Genomic DNA, 18,246 nt, shown 5'->3' on the forward strand with positions numbered 1-18,246 from the left:
TAAATAAATAAATAAACAAATAAATAAATAAATCTTTAAATTTTCAGTGCTAGTATTAGTTACATGATCAACACATATTCACAGAATCTCATCTGAATTTGAAACTTTTATTAATTTCATGTTGTAAAAGAGAATTTGGGTTTATGTAAGCCTTTTTTGAGGGCAGGACATATATATTATTATATATTCCCAAAGCTTAGCTTTGTGTAGATGGTCAATACTGAATAAATAATAGTCTTTTGTAATACATAAAATATTCCTTGTGGTGATAAATACCACACAAAGTATTTTTTTTCCCTGCAGATATTAATCTTTCTAATGTTCTGTTGGTGGTGTGGCCCTTTGTATTCATTCCATAAAGAAGAGGAAAGAATGGTCTGATTTGCACAGATCAGTTTTTATTTGCACATTGAATGGAGAATTCTATGCTTGTCCATTAAGAACTAGTTTTCTATTTCTTCATCATTATTTTAAGTCTGCTCCTAGTAATTAGCAATGCTTTTAATTGTTTTAGTCAAAGAAATAAGAAAAAGTTGCTCTGGGGGTGCCTGGGTGGCTCAGTCAGTTAAATATTGACTCTTGGTTTTGGCTCAGGTCATGATTTCAGGGTGGTGACATCAAGCCCTGCTTCCCACTCCATGCTCAGTGTGGATTCTGTCTCTCTTTCCCTGATCCTCCTGCTTGTGTGCTTTCTCTCAAATAAATAAATCTTAAAAAAAAAAATTGCTTGGCCTGTAAAGAATTCTATTTTGACCTGTTGATGGTAAACAGCTTTGCCCCTCTTTCTGGTCTTTATCAGGTGGAATAATGCTTTAAAATTGAACTAACTTTAGTTATACCTTCAGGTTACTTTTAAGTGAATAGTTCTAAAGAGGAATCCACAAATAGAAGCTATCCTCTCTACCAATAGCAATATAAAAATAGTTAAGACTCTCTGAGGCCAAAGAGAGAAAAAGCTAAAGCAGGAAAGGAATTAGAGCCACCTCCCCACATAATTGGCAGTAGAGAAATACAGCTCAGTACTTTTGGATTGAAAAGATATATAAAAATTAAAGTGCTAACTATTATTAGATGAGGAGGGGAAATTGATGACAAAGAGTCACAGGCTTTTTAACCTCAATATTCACAGGGAAAAAAAGAAACCTGCTGTGAACCAGGAAAAGCAAACAGGAGTATATACAGGGTTGGAGGGAAGAAGCAAAGCAAGCCGTTGTAGTGATAGTATTTGTCATAAGTTGGTGACAGCAGTGTCCAAGTTTTGAGGCTCAAGCCTGCTCCTAGAATTTAGGAACAGCAGGAAGCTTAGGAACAGACTGCTGGATGCTTGCATGCCATTTTCAAAGTGTTTTTGGAGGATAAAGAAGGTGCCTTTAGATCTGTGGGGAAAGGGTCCTGCATTCTTCTAATTTACATACACTGTAGAGTATGGAATAGGGTTACTAAACACATAATTTCCTGAAGACTTCTTCTTCTTTTTTTTTTTTTTAAGATTTTATCTATTTATTCACAAGAGATACACAGAGAGTGGTAGAGACATAGGCAGAGGGAGGAGAAGCAGGCTCCATGCAGGGAGCCCGATGTGGGACTCCATCCGGAACTCCAGGATCACGCCCTGAACCAAAAACAGATGCCTATTTGCTGAGCCACCCAGGGGTCCCTCCTGAAGACTTTTTGTTATATTGTTCTTTCTCTAAAAAGTAGTGTGGCCTTCAAGAAAAGTGATAGATGGAACCTTTACTGATCCTAGGAAGACTTCCCTGTTCTCATATGCACAAGTGGGAAAACATGATTTAAAATATCTGAATCTGGGGGCAGCCGCGGTGGTGCAGCGGTTGAGCGCCGCCTGCAGTCCGGGGTGTGATCCTGAAGACCCAGAATCAAGTCCTGCGTCGGGCTCTCTGCGTAGAGCCTGCTTCTCCCTCTGCCTGTGTCTTTGCCTCTCTCTCTCTGTGCCTCTCATGAATAAATAAATAAAAATCTTAAAAAAAAAAAAAAATCTGAATCTGGTTTTGTATTTGTGCTGTCAAATCTTACCTGAAGGGTAATGACAGATTATTCAGTAGTCTTTCTTGAACCTGAATAGTTTTATTTATTTATTTATTTTATCAATTACCTGACCTAGAGTGTTTGATCATTATACTTGTAGATAGGGCCAGCCTTGCTAGAAAGAGAGGGGAAGAAGCAATATAATTTTAAAATTAATCCACATAAACTGGTAAGTAGCTTACTTTTCTTTGCCTTTAATCTTTGGTAGAATTTGTGAAATTAACAAGTGATTAAAGATGGAGGTTGCTGGTTGGTTGTGTGTAAGGTCATCAGAGAGTGGCAGTCTGTTTTTGTTGTTACTGCAAGTCCAAGACACTATTTTATCCATTGGATGGGTTTGAGGAGGGATGCCTGGGTGGTTCAGTGGTTGAGCGCCTCCTTTTGGCCCAGGGCATGATCCTGGGGTCCTGGGATTGAGTCTGCATCTGGCTCCCTGCATGGAGCCTGCTTCTCCCTTTGCCTGTATCTCTGCCTCTCTCTATGTCTCTCATGAGTAAATAAATAAAATCTTAAAAAAAAAAAAAAAAAAAAAGGTGGGTTTGAGGAGACTCACTCCATTCAGGCTCACAAGAAGCCAATTGATAAATGCAAATTACCAAATATACAAAGTAGGTATATCAGCTGGTCTCATTAAAAAGAAAGATTTTAAAATTAATTAATTAATTAATTTGACAGCGAGATAGGGAATGGGAGCTGGGGCGGGGGGGGGGGGCGGTGGTGGTGTAGAGGGAGAGGGAGAAGCAGACTCCCCGTTGAGCTGGAAGCTCAAAGCTGCTGGATCATGACCTGAACTGAGGCAGACTGTTAACCTACTAAGCCACCCTCAGCTTGTCTCATTTTATCTTTGGGGCACACAGTTGATTAGATTATTGCTTTTTCTTTTTCTTTTTTTAATCAGCAATGATCATTTTCAAGATACCTCTGGTTATCTTGCCTGAACCTTCTTCTTATTCTTCTTTTTTCTTTTAAGATTTTATTTATTTATATATTTGATAGAAAGAGAGAGAGAACACAAGCAGGGGGAGCAGGAGAGGGAAAAGCAGGCTCCAACGGAGCAGGGAGCCTGATGTGGGGCTCTATCCCAGGACCCTGGGATCATGACCTGAGCCGAAGGCAGACACTTAACTGACTGACCCACCCAGGCTCCCCTGAACCCCCTTAACTACATTTTTTATTAGCCATCTTTTAGGATGGTTATTTCTAGAAATGCCAGTGCCCATCTATTTTGTGCTGATGGTTTTCTAGTGTTACTTGATGTATCAGTCAGAGTTCAATTAAGACACAGAAACTAATATAGTAATTTGAACAAAGGATTTTTTTTTAAAGATTTTATTTATTCATTCATGAGAGAGAGAGAGAGAGAGAGAGGCAGAGACACAGGCAGAGGGAGAAGCAGGCTCCATGCAGGGAGCCCGATGTGGAACTCGATCCCGGGACCCCGGGACTACGCCCTGAACCAAGGGCAGAAGCTCAACTGCTGAGCCACCCAGGCATCCCTAAAGGATGTTTAAAATAAAGAATTATTAAAAAATAAAGAATTATTAACTATAATGGAATTAGGGTAACAGGGATTAGCTAGTAAGAACTAAAAGAGATTTTTTTTTTTAAATTTTTATTTATTTATGATAGTCACACACACACAGAGAGAGAGAGAGAGAGAGAGAGAGGCAGAGACATAGGCAGAGGGAGAAGCAGGCTCCATGCACCGGGAGCCCGATGTGGGATTCAATCCTGGGTCTCCAGGATCGGGCCCTGGGCTGAAGGCAGGTGCTAAACCGCTGCGCCACCCAGGGATCCCCTAAAAGAGATTTCTAAAGATTATATTATATTATATTATATAGTAAATATCAGAAACAGCTTATATATATCAAACTCATCCTGTTGTACATTTTAAATATCTTGCAGTTTTATTTGTCAATTATACCTTGATTAAACAAACAAAAAAAGAATCCAGTATAATTTTTAGGGCTGAGTAGAATGTACCAGGAAGAGGTCCAGACCTTGTTTAAGGCTTGGCTGTGGCTCACATAGAATGGCAGAAAAGAGTTTGTTGGAAATTCGCCTCATAGAACTTCATCCACTCTTTAGGGGACGCCTAGGTGACTCAGTGGTTGAGTGTCTGCCTTTAGCTCAAGGCATGATCCTGGAGACCTGGGATCAAGTCCCACACCAGGCTCCACACAGGGAGCCTGCTTCTCCCTCTGCCTATGTCTCTGACTCTCTGTGTCTCTAATGAATAAATAAATAAAAATCTAAAAAAAAAAAAAAAAAAAAAAAAAAAAGAAAGAAATCCACCCTTTAGGGTACTGGGGAAAGCTGTTCATAGGGAGGTGTCTTGGAGGGAAGCTACTGGTTTATGGATGCTGCTGAGTGCTGAGGATTGCAGGAGCAGGAAGCTATCACTGGAGAAGCTGCCCTTGCTGTGAGAGCTGGGAGCTGGAGAAGTTGTGCATATTTAGGAGCTTACCTAGCGGAGTGCCCTGGAACTAGAAAGGGAAGTGTCTTCTTCCTGCAGTGTCTCTCCAATGTTCTTTATTAATAATGCTCAATATTGTGCTAGCTGAAGGAAATATAAAGGCTCCAGCTCCATTTTTGCAGAGTGGCCAAAGATGGGTAAGGGGCATTAAATCTGTAACTGGCATATGTGGAGAGTCATCTCCCTCCAGTTCTGTGCTTCCCTTGCTGCAGCACTTCCTAAGACTTTTCTAGAGGAGTGAGTATGAGATAGTGTGTAGGATCTGAATGAATGAAGAGAGACCGAAACAAGTCAGAGAGGACAAGAAAGTGATTGGTGGTTAAATTTGTATTGATAGACTTATTTGCGTGTAGGCTTGTAAAAGTCTATATGCTTTCCAAATAGAATAACTGTTTCCTGGATTAAAGAATCTGGAACAAGTTGTATTTAACCTAATAACTATCGTTTGTCTGAATTTTATTTTTTGAGGCATGCTGGTGTTTAAAGTATTAGTAATATCTTATTGATCTTGTCAGTTTCAAACTTTTAAATATCTCGGAGGGGGTGTTTATTGATACTTTTCTCTCAATTAAAGCCGTGTGTGTTTTTGAGCAAGCTACTTTTAATTTCTCTATCTTTTTACCTAGAGCTTCTGGTAGGTAGTTATATGAAGTTTTGGAAATTGGTGGTTTGTAATGATCTTGAAATATATATAATTTTAAAAGAGTTAATGCATTTCTTCCAAGGTCTAATGTACAGTATTGCACCTGAATCTTTATTAAAAAAATATATTTTTAAAAGATCTTCTTTATTTACTTGAGAGACAGAGAGTGAGAGAGAGCACAAGCCAGGAGGGGGGCAGAGGGAGTGGAAGAAGCAGACTCCCTGCTGAGCAGGGAGCCCAACTGGAGTGGATCAGGGACTCCTGTACCATGCCCTGAGATGAAGGCAGATGCCCAACCAACTGAGCCACCCAGGCGCCCTGCACCTGGATCTTTTGAACAAGTGTAGTTTTTAGTTATAATTACTAGAGTAATACTCTTTTATCCTGAATTTACATTTAACATCAACATCAGTTATTTGGCATAACACAGCATTATGCTAGAAAATTTTGCTACTTTTTAAAAAAGATTTTACTTATTTATTTGAGAGAGAGGGCCTGAGCAGGGAGGGACAAAGGGAGAGAGAGAAACTGATTCCTCATTGAGCAGGGGGCCCAGGACCCTAGGATCGTAACCTGAGACGAAGGCAGATGCTTAACTGATGAGCCACCTAGGCACCCCCAGAGTTTTGCTATTTTTTAAAAGAACCTTTGAATAATGTGGAACAATGAAAATTGCTGAAATGAATTGAGCTGAAGAACCAAAAGTTACATGCTGTGTGCTGTGATTGGTGTATTTGGCTGAACAAAAGTTCACATCTGTAAGGAAAACCAAGATGGGTTTGTGAAAAACTGAGAAGCATTGGGAAATTGGTACAGAAAAGAGAACCGTAAGAGATAAGACAAAATTTAAAAAGGAGAATATGGAGAAGAGGAGGTGACTTTTGAGTAGAGGCTGCCAGCCACAGCCACAGGGGTAGGCTTTGGAGGCAGTGGTGATAATGAGCCCAGCAAGAAGTGATCTTGGAGAATAGAGATTTCCTAAGTAGGAGGTAAGGAAGTAGAATAATCAAAATGACTAAAAGGGACTGGGACTGGGATCCCTGGGTGGCGCAGCGGTTTGGCGCCTGCCTTTGGCCCAGGGCGCGATCCTGGAGACCTGGGATCGAATCCCACGTCGGGCTCCCGATGCATGGAGCCTGCTTCTCCCTCTGCCTATGTCTCTACCTCTCTCTCTCTCTCTCTGTATGACTATCATAAATAAAAAAAAAAAAAAAAAAAAGGGACTGGGACTTATTTATATAGTGGGACATTTTAAATATTTGTATATGTATATTTATATATAAACTTTAAGATTTTATTTATTTATTCATGAGAGACACAGAGAAAGGCAGAGACACAGGCTCCCTGCAGGGAGTCCAATGTGGGACTCAATCCTGGGACCCCGGGATCACACCCTGAGTCAAAGGCAGATGTTCAATCACTGAGCCACCCAGGTGTCCCTATGTGACAGAAATTTAAGCTAGCTTAAGCAAAGAGATGATATTGATTGGCTCAAGAAACTGAAACATCCTAAGGGTAGATCAGGAATGGCTTAATCTGTATTTAAATTCTCAAATCTTAATGTCAGTAGGCATCTGCTTGCTTTCTTAGATCTGATTTTCTCTGTATTTGCTTTTGGAAAATGCAAGTTCTTCACTAAAGATGGCAGTAATGGACCACCATTAGTGGCATTCCACAGGTTTAGCAATCTTAGTATCCAGCGAGAGTCTTGGAATTGGGTCTTTTTTTCCCCCTGATTTGACTTTGTGGGCCTTTGCCTCAATCAATGAGGAATACAGAATGTTTCGATTAGGTAAGCCTGTGCTCACACTTGCTACCAGGGAGTAGGTTCAACCCACCAAAACACATATACTGAAAGATGGGACGAGGTTATTGCCCAAAGGAAAATAGGGGTGCTGTTACCAGAGGAAAGGGAAGATAGATGTTGGGTATGCAAAAATAACATGTCCACTATACTATCTTAGTAACCTCTCTGTACACCCTCCTTTATTTAAGATTATGTTTTGAAAAGGGCTTGCCACTAATATGTGGAGAACACGTTTTATCTTTCTTAAAAAACCAACCAAACAAAAAAATCAAACAAAAAGGCCCCTTATTTAAGTATTATTTATTTTTTCCACTAAACAAACCCTGTTCATCTTTAAGACCTACCTCAAATCTCAACTCTTGTATAAGGGTGAAAGTTTCTCTTCTCCTCCTGAATTTGTACATCGTTTATTGTCTCTACCATGGATTTGGCAGTTAATGATTTTTTTTATCTTTTGTGCTGTGGTCTTTAGCTATTACTTAACATCTTGTAGGAAAACTATCATTCTTTTCTGTAATTAAGTATAAGACTACAATGATGTAAGTGAGGGGAAAACAATTTTGTCAGATGCTCACAAGTTTTATGATCTATCATAAGTAATTATTCAAGTATGAAGTGGGTTAATGATAGAATTTTTATATTGGGAAATGTATTAGTGTCAATTCATAACTAACACTATATAAAGCATAGCTTTTAGGATAATTATAACACTATACAAAGCCATAGCTTTAAGATAATTGGATGAAAACATAATAAATAACAGTATCAGTTGCCAGATTAAATACAGGTTATTTGTCAAGATGAATTATTACCTGAAAGCTAGACACAGTTTTTGGTTACTCCAAGAAAGAAATAGAACCACAGAAAAATTCAGTCACTTGCCTGCTGAATTTAGTTGTGCTGAACTATTAATCCTTTGGCTTTTGAAAAATTAATACATAACTAAAATATTGCTTGTATACACAAGTATGGAAATGAAATGTTTCCTTTAAAGGCAACATAGATCAGTTTCACATAAATTTAATCAAGTTTGGGTTTTATTTCTCTTGCTTCCTGACCAGAGTGTATTACATAGTATCAAACTAATTTCTTGAGACTCAGTAAGATTATGGAAACCCAGTAATTGGGGCTCCTGGGTGGCTCAGTTGGTTGATGGTCTAACCCTTGATTTTGGCTCAGGGGTTGTGAGATTGAGCCCCATGTCAGGCTCCCCAGGCAGTGGGGAGTCTGCTTGAGATTCTTTACCCTCCCCCTGCTCATGCTCTCTCTCTTTTAATCAATCAATCAATCAATCAATCAATCTTTAAAAAAACTACAATAATAATCTGAGCCAGTCTATAACAAATAAACCTCCCCCAATTAAACAGAAAAGATCCAAGATGTCACATAAAGCTATATCCACTTCAGACATATTCCTGATTGTATGATTTCAATTTTCTTTTTTTGTTCTTCTTATTTTTTCCCCTAGAAAATTAAAATGGCTTGGTTGTTGATCTTTGTCCAAGTTTCTACGATGTGTTATAATAAAGAAGTAAAACATTATTTGACAGCTTTAAGATAATAGGTCATCTGATTAGAGATAAGGTCATTTTAGTTGGATTCTATCAATATAAAAAAATTCATGAGTATAGAAATCACATAGTTGTACATATTAAATTTTTAATTGTATGTCACAATAATGAGAGCTATGTTTGCTAAATGTATTTTAATTATACCTTTGAGAGGGGAGAAACTCATTAATTTAGCAATTAACCTAAAGGTACTAAGATAATATAATTAAAAAGTTCTTCATTTGTTTTATTTTCATGCTGAATATAATTGCAAAATTAAACCATGTAAGTAATAACAATGAAACTGAAGAATAACTCACCAAATAACAGGAAACTTAAGAATTAGGGGAAGATCAGAAACTGAGAGAGTACACAGTGATACAATTTAGTAATATTATACTTGATATTATCATCAGATACTTTCCTTTAGACTTTATTTTTTTAAAGATTTTATTTATTCATCGTAGACAGAGAGAGAGAGAGAGAGAGAGAGAGAGAGAGAGGCAGAGACACAGGCAGAGGGAGAAGCAGGCTCCATGCCAGGAGCCTGATGTGGGACTCAATCCCGGGTCTCCAGGATCGTGCCCTGGGCCAAAGGCAGGCGCTAGACTGCTGAGCCACCCAGGGATCCCCTCCTTTAGACTTTAATTGGAAAGCACTACATGCACTATAAGCTGTGCTTTGAAGTATGGCCAGTTTTTGTATACGTAAGTCCATCTATCATTTTAACAAATTTTTGCATCAAATTTTTACAATCCTTCCATTGGTTGCAATAATAGTTTCTTCACTGAGGTACCAAGGCCTACTTTATTTTTTTTCTTTGGGTAAGGTCATTTTTGTGGGAGCTGTCATTGTGACCAAGCTCTCTCAATCGAAGTCCACTGATGTGAAACATATACTTACATCATTACATCATTATATTAAGATTGTACAGAGGATAAAGCCTAAATTTTATTAAAGCATAAATATTTTAACTGATACAATAGATTCTTTTTAGGTGTTGAGAAATAAAAGTTTTGAAAAGACATTAGAATATTTAAATTTTTAAAAAGTATTTTTTCAGATACTTCAAAATTTTCTTTCTTTCTTTCTTTTTTTTTTTTTTTAAAGATTTTTATTTATTCATGAGAGACACACACAGAGAGAGAGAGAGAGAGAGAGAGGCAGAGACACAGGCAGAGGGAGAAGCAGGCTCCATGCAGGGAGCCTGACGTGGGACTTGATCCCTGGTCTCCAGGATCAGGCCCTTGGCTGAAGGTGGTGCTAAACCGCTGAGCCACCCCGAAATTTTTAAAATATTATATACTTGATGCACCATAAAGTCTCATATATTAGAATGCTATCTTTTCAACATTATATCATCTCAACAGTTGGTGTCATTCAGACTGAATGGGAAAGTATATTGTGTTTCCCCAAAGTGGGGGTTGCTTAAGACTAACTACAGTGAAAAAAATCTCATAATTGCTTCCAATTTCAGAGGATTTTTAGCAGTTACCCAAAGATCTCTTTAAAATAGTGCTGCTTCACAGGCTAATATATATATATTTTTTATTTTTTTTTAATTTATTTTTAAAGATTTTATTTATTCATGAGAGACACAGAGGAGAGAGAGGCAGAGACACAGGCAGAGGGAGAAGCAGGCTCCATGCAGGGAGCCCGACGTGGGACTCAATCCCCGGTCTCCAGGATCAGGCCCTGGGCTGAAGGCGGCGCTAAAGCGCTGAGCCACCCAGGCTACCCTATGTATTATTGATACTTCAAGGAAGAGTAATTATTTTCTTGAGTGAGAACATTGTGTGTCATTCCATAGGGCAAAATCTTAAGTCAGGTTTCCAAAAAATGTTGAGGTGAGGAAGATCAGGAGTTCTTTAATTTCTAAATAGTTTAATTCAGATTAAGTTTCTCTAGTACTTCGAAATTAGTTTGGAATCACATATAGGCATCAAATACACTTTTGGAGACTTTTGGAGTCTTAATTAGAGGGAAGAGGTTCTTTTTAAAAAATATTTTATTTACTCATTCATTCATTCATTCCAGACACACACAGAGAGAGAGGCAGGCAGAGACAGGCAGAGGGAGAAGCAGACTCCATGCTGGGAGCCCGATTCGGGACTCGATCCTGGGACTCCAGGATCACACCCTGGGCGGAAGGCAGGTGCCAAGAAGGCAGGAGCCAAACCGCAGAGCCACCCAGGGATCCACGAGGGAAGAGGTTCTAATTTAAAAACTTTGGACAGCTACTCTAAGGGCAGACCTTAGAATGTAAAGGTTTCAAAATTTTTGTCTAAGAAATTGAATATAATTCCTTGAAATCTTGTGGTACTACTTACCAACTTTGAACGGTTTCTGTTTAAAAATCCTGCCAGCTTGGGCACATGGGACCTGTTTTATCCTTTCTCTATATATAAACTTTCATGACACCAGTACACCAGTTTAACTTTGATATATAGGAAAAGAAAAAATAATAGCTTCTTGTTTAATATTTATATGTATTCCTGTCTAACAGCTCTCCCAGAAAGTGACACAAGGAAAGCCATGTTTCAGAGCCAGTGGGTTGAAAAAGTAGTAAGAGAGTGCATACTTCTCTTAGGGTGGTAAGTCAGATTTAGACAACATTAAATATAGCTCGTATTTTGATAGATGTTGCCAAGGTTGTGGTTCTTGGAGAACAAATCAAGTTAAGCAATTCACTAGGGAGGAAACATTTAGTTTTGTGGGTATGCAGTTTTGGTAGCAGTCAGCCAAAAAATACATCTGCAGGATACGTTTTTTTCCCCTCACTGCCTTGAATTTTGCAGATTCATGGGTTCAATATGCCTCAAAAGCACTTGCATTTCATTATTCTATAATTGATTTTTCAGCTGTGGATTCTGTTTGTAGTCCTTTCACTAAGCAGATCACCTTACATGTAGAGTTCCATCTAGTGGTAAGAGTAATCATAGCAGATGATAAGTAGGTTATACAAATTATCCTATTCTCTTCCCTTCCCTTCCCTTCCCTTCCCTTCCCTTCCCTTCTCCCTTCTCCCCTCTCCCCTCTCCCCTCTCCCCTCTCCCCTCTCCCCTCTCCCCTCTCCCCTCTCCCCTCTCCCCTCTCCCCTCTCCCCTCTCCCCTCCTCTCTTTTCTTTTCTTTTCTTTTTTTCTTTTCTTTTCTTTTTTCTTTCTTTTCTTTTCTTTTCTTTTCTTTTCTTTTCTTTTCTTTTCTTTTCTTTTCTTTTCTTTTCTTTTCTTTTCTTTTCTTTTCTTTTCCTTCCTTCCCTTCTTTCCTCCCTCCCTCCCTTCCTTTCTTCTTTCTTTTCTTCCTTTTCTTTCTTTCTTTTTTTTTTCTTTTTTTTTCTTTTCTTTCTTTCTATGTGAGTTCTACACTGAACTTGGAGCTTAAACTCAGGATCCTGAGATCAAGAGTTGCATGCTCTACTGACTGAGCCAGCCAGGTGCCCCCAAATTATCCTTTTTGATAAGCTTTGCCTCTTAACCTTCTTTGGGATGGTTGCCTAGTATATGCATTTAAATACAAGCCCTTGCTCTCTCTTTATGCCTACCTACATACCTAACTACTAATTCTCCTGGTTCTGGTCATCTATGCAAAAACTTTTATGATGAGGAAATTAACCTTTACTATTAACTTTGATTTTCTATGATATTTTCATCAAGTTGTAACAAGATTTAGGTTAAAGCTACTTGTTTTTTTTTTTTAAATTTACATGAAAGACTTGATTCTACATACAAGTATGTAGAATAATATAATCAATATTTTCCCAGCCTTAATAAACCTTAACATTTGCCATATTTACTTCAAATTAATCTCCCTTTTTCCGCAGCTCCATGATTTATTACAAGAATATTGCTAGCACCCTAGATATTCCCCTCATGCCCTCTTGCCTCCTCTTAATCACTATCCCCCAAAAGTAGCCATTATCCTGAATTTTATGGTAAATATATCTTTCGTTTTCTTTGCAATTTTACCACTTAAGCAAGTATTGCTAAAGAACATGCTTTTGTCTATTCTTAAAATTTGATGTAAATGTCATTGCATACTCAGTAAGTAGTGTGTGGGTGGGTGGGTGGGTGAGCGTGTGTGAGACGTTTTTGCTCATCATTATATATGATTCATCCATGATGGTGCATATGACTGGATTTGTCCATTTTTGTTGCTGTAAAATACACCATTATATAGCCACTATTTAAAAAATCATTCTGCTGGATGTTTTGGCTGTTTAGAAATTAATGTTTCAGTGAAGATTTTTGTTTGTAATTCTTGGTGCACTGTGGCTGCACATGTTAAGCATGTTTTAGAATTGATGGGGTCATAGGACAGTTTTGTTCAACTTTAGTAGATAAGACCAAGCAGTTTTTCAAAATGATTGTACCGATTTATAGCCCCACTATCAGTATAAAAGAGTTAACCATTCGTTTCTCTAAACCTTGGTATTGTCATTCTCTTAAATTTTAGTCCTTCTGTTGGATAATTGTATGTTATTGTTTTAAAATTTGCAATTCCTTGATATCTATATATATTTTTAAAAGATTTATTTATTTTCGAGGGAGAGAGAGAGCATGAGTGGGAGGGACAGAGGGAGAAGGAAAGAAAATCTCAAGCAGACTCCACACTGAGTGCAGAGCCCGACATGAGATCAATCCCGTGACCATGCAATCACCTCCCAAGCTGAACCCAAGAGTTGGGTGCTCAACTGACTGCACCACCCAGGCATCCCAATATCTAATGATATTGAGCAGGTTTTTTCTTTTATGAATATATCAGCCATCTAGCTACTTTGTTTTTGAAGATTTTGTTTATTTATTTGAGAGAAAGTGAGAGTGTGTATGTGCGTGTGATTCAGGGAAGAAGGGTAGAGGGAGAGAGAGAATCTCAAGCAGACTCTGTGCTGACCCTGAGATCATGACCTGAGCCAAAATCAAGAGTTGGGTGCTTAACTGACTGAACTACCCATGTGCCCCTATGCTACTCTTTTTTAATGAGATTTTTATTGAAATTTCATGCCTGTTTTTCTTTGGGTAGTTTGTTTTTTCTTATTGATTAGTAGGAATTCTTTTTTTAAAACATTTATTAAAAAAATAATAAAACATTTATTTATTTATTCATGACACACACACAGAGACAGAGACACAGACAGAGGGAGCAGGCTCCTCCCAAGGAGCCCAATGTAGGACTCTATCATGGATCCTGGGATCACGCCCTGAGCCGAAGGCAGATGCTCAACCACTGAGCCACCCAGGCATCCCAATTAATAGGAATTCTTGGGATGCCTGGGTGGCTCAGCTTTGAGTGCCTGCCTTTGGCTCAGGGTGTGATCCTGGAGACTTGGGATCAAGTCCCACATCAGGCTCCCCATGGGGAGCCTGCTTATCCCTCTTCCTATGTCTCTCTCTCTCTGTCTCTCATGAATAAATAAAATATTTTTTTAAGTTTGAAAATTTATATGAAATACACAAATTCCTAGAAATGTCCAACTTACCAAAATTAATATAAGAAGAAATAGACAAAAAATTAAAAAAGATTTTATTTATTTATTCATGAGAGATACAGAGAGAGAGAGAGGCAGAGACATAGGCAGGGGGAGAAGCAGCTCCATGCAGGGAGCCCAATGTGGGACTCAATCCTGGACCCCGGGATCACGACCTGAGCCCAAGGCAGATGTTCAACTGCTGAGCCACCCAGGCGTCCCAGAAATAGAAAATTTGAATAGTCCTATAACATAAATTGAATATATATGTAAAAAACTCATAATGAGAACTCTAGGTTCAGATGGCTTCATCAGCCAATTTGAACAAGCATTTTTAAAAATATTTTATTTATTTATTTATGAGTGATAGAGAGAGAGAGAGGCAGAGGGAGAAACAAGCTCCCCACAGGGAGCCTGATGTAGGACTTGATCCCAGGACTCTGGAATCACGACCGGAGCCAAAGGCAGACCCTCAACCACTAGCTGTCCAGGTGTTCCTTGAGCAAGCATTTATTTATTTATTTAAAAAATATTTTGTTTATTTATTCATGAGAGAGACAGAGAGAGGCAGAGACATAGGCAGAGGGAGAAGCAGGCTCCCCACAGGGAGCCAGATACAGGACTCAATCCCGGAACCCTGGGATCACACCCTGAGCCAAAGGCAGATGCTCAGTCACTGAGCCACCCAGGTGTCCCTTGAGCAAGCATTTGAAGACGTAACACCAATCTCATGTTAAAATTTTTCAGAAAATAGAAAAATAAGACATATTCCCCAACTAATTTTATAAGGCCCCACAACCTTGATATAAAACCTAATGAAGATAATATAGTAGGGGGATATGTTCCTCCCCTCTGTGGATGTCTGAACCTGTGGATAGTACTGAAGCCCATATATACTTTTTTCCTACACATACATAGCTATGATATAGTTTATAAGTTAGGCACATTAAGAGATTAATAATGATAACTAGATAAAGGAGAGCAATATATAATAAAATAGAACAATAATAATATAATGAAAGTTAGGTGAATGTGGTCTTTCTCTTAAAATACTTTTTTTTTTTTTTTTAAATTTTTATTTATTTACTTATGATAGTCACGGAGAGAGAGAGAGGCAGAGACACAGGCAGAGGGAGAAGCAGGCTCCATGCACTGGGAGCCTGATATGGGATTCGATCCTGGGTCTCCAGGATTGTGCCCTGGGCCAAAGGCAGGCGCCAAACCGCTGCGCCACCCAGGGATCCCTCTTAAAATACTTTTTGTGCTATACTCACACTTAAGATCATGCGAGATGATAAAATGGCTGTGTCATCAGATGAAGTGAGGTGAATGATGTAGGCATCTTTGATAGTTTTTAGGTTGCTGTTGACCTTCTGATGGTAGGTCAAGAGGGGGATTATCTGCTTCTGGACCACAGAAAGTGAAACTGTGGAAGGGGGGTCGCACTACTGTACATGTATCCCCTGCTTTTTGAATATTTGTGTTAGGCCGTTTTGCTTCTATTTTTTATTTTTTTAAAGATTTTATTTATTTATTCATGAGAGACACACAGAGAGAGGCAGAGACATAGGTAGAGTGAGAAGCAGGCTCCCCCAGGAGAGCCTGATGCAGCACTCAGTCCCAGGACCCTGGGATTAGGACCTGAGCCAATCCTAGACGCTCAACCACTGAGACACCCAGGTGCCCCTAGGCAACTTTGCTTTTAGGAAGGACCTACATTTGTATCTGGTTTCACTAACCTAAAGAAATCCAAAGAGGATTTCCACTTTTTGAAATAAGACAAAAAGTGAAAATAGCATTTAGCATTTGTTTACCAATGAGCCATTATAGAGGCAGCTCAGACTCTGATCAAGGAGAGTGGCTCCACCAAGCCCCTTCCCCAAGAACTATGCTCAGCATACTCAGCATCTCAGCAGCAAGCTACGGTAATTTGAACTGTGTGGGCATCTGTGCTTTATCTTGATTTATTTTGTGCATCCACCAGCAAAATAGGTCTTAAGGGATCAGAAAAGGCTAAAAGGGTTATTTTTGGGGTATGGGGATGCTAAATTTTCCATATAAGTTAATGGTAATTACTTCTTCACTTTATGCCATTTTGGCTTATAAAAGATTTCACAGGAACTCTACTTTCAGAAAGCAATTCCATGACAGTCTCACTTATGAATGTATATGGAAAAACCCAAACTATTAGTAAACCAAATTCAGCAATATATAAAAATGATAATATAACAACATTCAGTATTCTAGAAGTGCAAGATTGGTTTAACATTAATCAGTGTCGGGATCCCTGGGTGGCGCAGCGGTTGGCGCCTGCCTTTGGCCCAGGGCGCAATCCTGGAGACCCGGGATCCAATCCCACGTCGGGTTCCGGTGCATGGAGCCTGCTTCTCCCTCTGCCTGTGTCTCTGCCTCTCTCTCTCTCTCTGTGACTATCATAAAAAAAAAAAACAAAAAAAAAAACATTAATCAGTGTCATTCACCACATTAACAAAATAAAGGAGAAAAATCATATCCTCAATAGATGCACAACAAATTGATAAAATTAAGCACTGACTCATGATAATAAATAAATAACCCTTAGCAAACTAGGAATAAAAAGATATTGCCTGAATCTGATAGTTTTTGCCAAAATGATGGACAGGGAAAGATACTATCCTTCAATTTGCTAATCCTTGTTTTTTTTTTTTTTTTTTTGAGAGATTGTGTGCACTCATGTGAGTGAGCGAGGAGGGGCAGAGGGAGAAGAGAAGCAGACTCCCTGCTGAGCAGGGAGCCAGAGGCCCCAGGATCATGACCTAAGCCAAAGGTAGATACTTAACAGACTGAGCCACCCAGGTGCCCCAGAGAGAGAGAATCTTAAGCAGGCTTCACCACGCAGCACAGGGTCTGGCTCGGGCTCAATCTCACAATCCTGAGATCATGACCTGAGCCGAAATCAGGAGTCAGAGGCTTAACCATCTGAGCCACCCAGGCACCCCTACCCTTGTAAGTTTTATTTTAATTTTTTTTTTATCTTTTAAAATATTTTATTTATTTATTCATGAGAGACATACAGAGAGAGGCAGAGACATAGACAGAAGGAGAAGCAGGTTCCCTGCAGAGAGCCTGATGTAGGTGGGACTTGATCCCTGGCCTCGGGCACTGAGCCACCCAAGTGCCCCCCTACCCTTGTAACTTTTATTTTATTTTATCTTTTTCCCTTGTAACTTTTAAAGTTGAGATTCCTTTTATGTTTGTTAGTCACTTAGGGCCCCTCTTCTGTGAATTATTTGATCATATCTTTTGTCTAATTTTCTTTGAGTGTATTTTTTTTTTAAGATTTTATTTATTTATTCATGAGAGACACACACAGAGAGAGGCAGAGACACAGGCAGGGGGAGAAGCAGGCCCCTGGGACTCTGGGTACACGCCCTGAGCTGAAGGCAGACGCTCAACTGCTGAGCCACCCAGGCATCCCTGAGTGTATTTTTCTTATAAATTTTAGACTGATAAACTCTGAATACTAATCCTTTTATATGCATAACATTTTTTCCCAGTTTATGCCTTTTTTATTTTAATGTTTTAAATCTATTTATTTATTATGAGTGGGTAGTATGTTCATATGAATAAAAAATCCAGAAAATACAGGGGGATCCTGGGTGGTTCAGTGGTTTAGCGCCTGCCTTTGGCTCAGGGTGTGATCCTGGAGTCCTGGGATCGAGGCCCACATCGGGCTCCCTGCAGGGAGCCTGTTTCTCCCTCTGCCTGTGTCTCCTCTCTCTCTCTCTCTCTCTCTTTCTCTCTCATGAATAAATAAATAAAATCTTAAAAAAATAATCCAGAAAATACAAAAGAACATACAATGAGAAGTTTTTCTCCCACTCCTGTTTTTTTCATCCAGAGGCATTTGACTTCATTTTTAAAGACCTTTGTTCATAATGTCATTTGTTTTACACACATTTAAAATTTTAATATAATTAAATGTATCAATCTTTTCTTTGTGGATTGTGCTTTTTATGCCTTAAGACACATTTCCGCTGCCTCATTTATTCTTTGCTCTTGTCTAAACTTTTTAAAGTTTGGCTTTTCTTTTTTTTTTTTTTTTTAAGATTTTTATTATTTATTTATTCATAGACACAGAGAGAGAGGCAGAGACACAGGCAGAGGGAGAAGCAGGCTCCACGCAGGGAACCTGATGTGGGACTGGATCCCAGGTCTCCAGGATCACACCCCAGGCTGGAGGCAGCGCCAAACCGCTGCGCCACCGGGGCTGCCCAAAG

At 39.1% G+C, this 18,246-nt stretch overlaps 1 protein-coding gene across 1 annotated transcript in view; it reads left to right on the forward strand.

The window, feature by feature from the left end:
- ARHGAP19 (Rho GTPase activating protein 19) overlaps positions 1-18,246 on the forward strand; it is a 63,916-nt gene that overhangs the window by 3,618 nt on the left and 42,052 nt on the right. The gene's annotated exons all lie outside the window — the stretch shown is intronic.

This window comes from Canis aureus, chromosome 29, assembly GCF_053574225.1.
Source record: "Canis aureus isolate CA01 chromosome 29, VMU_Caureus_v.1.0, whole genome shotgun sequence".
Taxonomy (NCBI): domain Eukaryota; kingdom Metazoa; phylum Chordata; class Mammalia; order Carnivora; family Canidae; genus Canis; species Canis aureus.